Source organism: Grus americana, unplaced genomic scaffold (genome assembly GCF_028858705.1).
Source record: "Grus americana isolate bGruAme1 unplaced genomic scaffold, bGruAme1.mat scaffold_953, whole genome shotgun sequence".
NCBI classification, from domain to species: domain Eukaryota; kingdom Metazoa; phylum Chordata; class Aves; order Gruiformes; family Gruidae; genus Grus; species Grus americana.
The window spans coordinates 25,537-30,089 of record NW_026562137.1 but is presented as its reverse complement, the minus strand read 5'-3'; the positions used below and the strand labels follow the sequence as shown (position 1 = coordinate 30,089).

The 4,553-nt window shown below is 57.9% G+C and overlaps 1 long non-coding RNA gene across 1 annotated transcript; it reads left to right on the top strand.

Moving 5' to 3' along the window:
• The first annotated feature begins 608 nt into the window (after nucleotides 1-608).
• On the top strand, nucleotides 609-4,010 carry LOC129201319 (uncharacterized). Its single transcript, XR_008575370.1, has 4 exons — nucleotides 609-810; nucleotides 1,000-1,109; nucleotides 2,643-2,811; nucleotides 3,854-4,010. It is a non-coding gene; the product is annotated as an uncharacterized LOC129201319 (long non-coding RNA).
• The last annotated feature ends 543 nt before the right edge of the window (nucleotides 4,011-4,553 follow it).

The window sequence follows — 4,553 nt, the reverse complement described above, 5'->3', positions numbered from 1 at the left end:
CAGTCTTGGGGCACGCGGCTGCTGGTCGGCCATATTGGCTCCCCGGAGCACGCCGGGAAGTGTAGTCTTACGGCACTCTAATGGCAGCCACGGCCGCTTGCCAGTGCGTGCCGGGAGGCGTCGTTTTCGCGGACGTGGCTGCCGGACAGCCCGACTTGCTCTCGCAGGAGCGCGAGGTTGGGGTTTTTTTGCCGTTTTCGAGTGGTTTTCTGCAGGCTTCCAGCCGCTCCCGAGCAGCGGTGCGGCCGTGCTACGAGAGCGCGCAGCGCGGCGAGGCGTTGCCCGGTGTCCCGAGACGAGCGCTACCGGTCGGACTCTCCGGAAGCCTGTCCGGCAGCCCCAGGCCGCCCCCGAGCCCTGGCGTGAAGGCGGCAAGCTGGCCCTCGCCTGTGCCGCTTTCTTCCTGAACAGGGGTGCTGGCGGCGGCGGCAGCGGCAGCAGCGCGGGAAAGAGCGGCGTCTCCGGAAGCCCCTGCAGAAGGAGGAGGGTCTCCGGCCAGGGCCGACCTCCGGTAGTAACGGCCACTGCTTTTTCTTTCCCTCTCCCAGGCCGCGCTGAGGACGTGGTTGCCCGTCCCTCCCTTGGGGATGCCGTCGACTGCACCCGCCTCGCCTGTGCCTGGCCTGGCTCGCCTCGTGGCGTGGGGGCGAAAAGGGACAGGCGGCGGAGCGCTTACCGGCCGTGGACAGCAGCTGCCCTAAGGGAAGCTGGAATGGCCAGAGAAAGGTGAAGAAGAAGAAGAAGAAGATGGAAGGCTCTCCGGCCGGCAGCTGCCTCCCGCTGCAGGCAAGAGAGCGCCTGCCTCGCCGGGTGAGGAAAGATCCCTCGTTGCGCTCCGCGGCAGGTCAGGCTGCCGACGGCACCGCAGGGTCGCCACGCGTAATCCAAAGCACGGTGCGGCCGCGTACCGAGGGAGGCAGGGAGGCAGGGAGGCAGGGACTCACTCACTAGGCAGACTCGTCTCCTCGGAGCTGTAAGACAACCCGTGTATTCTCTTAGGCGGAGGACAGCCGAGCGACCGGAGTGACAGCAAAGGAAAGGCGGAGAGCGGGAGAAAGAAGCGTCTGCGCTGGCAAGCTCTCCCGGCAGCGCCGAGAGCCAGAGCTGCGGTGAGTCCTGGCCCGCGGGGCCCCATCGCCTCTCCTCTGCGTCGCGGGCCCTCCTCTGCCCCCCTCGCTTTCCCACCCCGCTGTGGGGTTTTTTGGTTTGCTTTCTGCTCCCCGCTATGTTCTTTTTCCATCTCGCTCTGACGGGCTGCCTGTCCCCACCTTTTTTAGGTCCTCGCTCTCTCTCCCCCGTAGCCCGTGGCTATTGTTTCCTTCTCTCTCTCCCTGTCTCTCTGTCCGGCCCCCAGCCACTGTTTTCTGCATTCCTCCCCCTCGTCCTGTAGCCTGTCGGTATTTCTGCCATCTCTGGCTCTCTCTGTGCGGCTCCTCGTTCCTGTTGTTCGAGGTCTTCCTTCTCGGCTCCGTAGCGAGTCGTCGTGAGTCCTCTCTCTTTCTCCGTCCCTCTTGAGCCTCTTCCCTGCCCCTCGTTTTGAAGGCCCGCCTCTCTGTCCCGGCACCCGTCGCTATGGTTCCTTTTTTCGGTCTGGCTCGTCTCGCTCCCCCGTCCCTGTTTTTCTAAAGTCTCCCCTCTCTGCCTCCTAGCCCGTCGGTACCTTTTTCTTTCCCCCGCGGTTCGTCTGGCTCCCTGTCCCTCTTTCTTTCTTCCTTCCTTCCTCCCTGTCTGCCCCGCAGCCCGTCCCTTCGTTCCTTTTCTCCTTCCCTCTCTGTCCCTCTCCCGGTCCCCGGCATTAAACTCTGCTTCTCTGCCCGGTAGCTCGCCACCGTCTTACCTTTCCCCGTCTCTCTCTCTGTCCAGCTCCCTCTCTCGAATCTTCAATTCCTCCCTGTCGCTGCAGAAGCCTGTCGGGACTTTTTCCCCTGCCCGCTTGCCTCTCCCTGTCTCGCGATTCCTCCCTCTCTGCCCTCTTAGCCGCGACCGTTTTTATATTCTCCGTCTCTCCCTCGGTCCGCCTCGAGATCCCGATTGTTTTTTAAAGCGACCGAATCGTCGAGGTGGCAGAGACCTTTACGATTATCGGTGGAACCGCGAACCTGGCGCTGGCAAGTCCCCCTCTGCCCCGCAGCCCGTCCCTTCCCTTCCGACGGCCTCTTTTCCCACCACTTCTCACTCCCTCTTCCGGCTCCCGGCCCCTCTTTTCCACTTCCCCCTCTGTACCCTGTGGCTTTCCCCCTCTTCTTTCTCTCTCTGTCTCTGTTTGAGGAGGAGCAGCTGCCGCCCCAGCGTTCGCACCCCGTTCACGGTGTCGCGCGCACGCTTCTTCTCGGGCGCTTCCTCCTCCTCCTCCTCCTTCGGCTCGACCCGAGGCTTCCGGCAGCAGTCTCCGGGTGTCGGATTTTGTAAAATAATTAACGTAACTGAAAGGTGCAGCAGCGGGATCGGCCCGGCGGGGCGCCTCCAAAGAGAGGGACCCCGAACAAAGAAATCCCGGGCCGTTCCACGCTTGGGTCCCGGACACCCGCCCCTCGCGCGCTGTCCGCGCGTCCCTTAGTCCCGCGGTGACTTTTGGTCTGGGTCTTCTACCGTCGTCTCGGATTCTTCTTCTGTATAGCTGTGGGCGGTGCGTTATTCCACAGGTGCTGCTGCGCCGATGCTCCGTACGTTCGCAGTAACGGGTAGAGCGGAAGGCTCCGTGGCCAGGGAAGAGCGGCACGGACACGTTCCTGCTCGCTCCGTTGCACCGGAATTTCGACGGCTGGGTTCGGCCGCTAAATTGATGGCGCTACCGGAAGAAATTTCAGAAAAGTGAGTACTGTGCTTGTCTTTAATCTTTTAAAGTAATTTTTCTACGGGCGCCCGGTCCGTGGCTTAGATATTTGGTTTGCGGCGAAACAGACCCGGAACGTGGCTCCAAGTAGCGTTCCGATTCGCTGAAATTCCCCGTAGTCAGAGAGCAAGAATGGTGAATGTTGCTTGGCGGTTTGAAATCTCAGGCTTTCTCTGAAAGCTGACCTGCCAGAATGAGCCGAAAGCAGGCCGAACGCCAATAGGGATGCCGCAGAAAAGGTCCTCTTCTTGACAGGAGAAGAGCTTGGCGAAACGTCAGCGCCGTTTCCCGTAGGGCCTCCGACGTACCGGTTCGGCAAGCGTGGGCTTTGTGCGATTCCCTCGGGACGATGGCGAACAAACCTTGTACGGCAGAGAGCATCTTAGCTTACTTTCCATCTCCTGCTCGGTTACTTGCAGAATATTTAATTTGGCGTCGCACGGACCCAGAGGGACGGGTCCCCAACTCATGCTGGTAGGGCAACCCCAGTACCAGCCGGTAAAATCGGAAAAGAGTACGACGTTTTGAAACGTTTGCCTTGCGAGGAGAAGGGCCGTCTCTCGTTAGGCAACTGAATTCTGCGACCGATTTCCACGCCTCACGCGCGTGTGCGCGCACGACGCGCCCCCCCCCCACCCCCCCCCCAACAGGCAGGCTTTGAAGGAGGCAGTCCCTAAGGCAACGCGATCTAAAACGTGGAAGTTTTTTTTTCTATTTTTAATAGTTTCTTACGGATAGGAGGCTCGTGTGAGCGTTTAGCCTGTCCTGTCCTTAATTCTGAACCCACTGGCTGGTGCAGAAGGACGGTCGTGTGACAAAAACAGCATGAAATTTGTCCCTGTGCCGGCTGCGTCCCGTGGTAAAGGAGTACATCTGTTATTCCTGCGTGAAAGATGTTTGATGAGCGTACCGCATCGTCAGAGCTGCTCTTGGTCTGCCTGCAAGCCGTGGGTTATGATTTAGAAATACGTTCGCCTACCGTTCCTTAACTGTGTGGTTTTGGTTTTATTTTTTTCAAAGAAAGGGTGGCTTTTTCGTCGATCTCTTTGTGAGAGTATCAAATCAGGCGGCGGTAAATACGTAGAAGCAACTAGGCGTACTACGGCGTGTACCGGACAGCGTTGGCGTGCCGCTCTGCTAGCAGCGGAGAGCCAGATGAGGATGCCCGTGGTAAGTACTCGTTCTGCCTCCGGCTGAACGGAAAGATTCTCATGTGAGGGTTCCTGGGCTTGTCTGTGTGATTAGCATTACTTTTTTTTTTTTTTTTTTTTAATATGAAACAGGGTCAGATAATTGTTGATGAGTGGGACTTTGCGTACTCCTTTAGGTAGTTTTTCGTACTGAACCTTAGATCGGTTACAAAACTTAATCTTTGTGCAGTTTACACGTTTTGTAGCAACTACAAAGACATTTATCCTGTAGGTAAGCTGAAAATAAAAATGCGGTTTCTCACCTGATTTTTCTTTCGGAGGAACGCTCGCCCCCAGCGGCTGGTTTTTTTTTGCTAGTGTTGTCGGGGGAAGGAACGGCGGCGCTTGCCTGGTTTCTTCCCCTAGCCAGGGACCTGAAACTTTGTTTTCCTCAGCTGTTTCACTAGAAATTTACAAGTGTCGGTGGTCAACAGTGGCAGAGAATTGGGTGGCGTTTTCAATTTCAAAGGGAAGGAACGTGTTGATGTTAATTCTGTTACCAAAAGCGAAGTACCAGCTGCTTCCTCTTT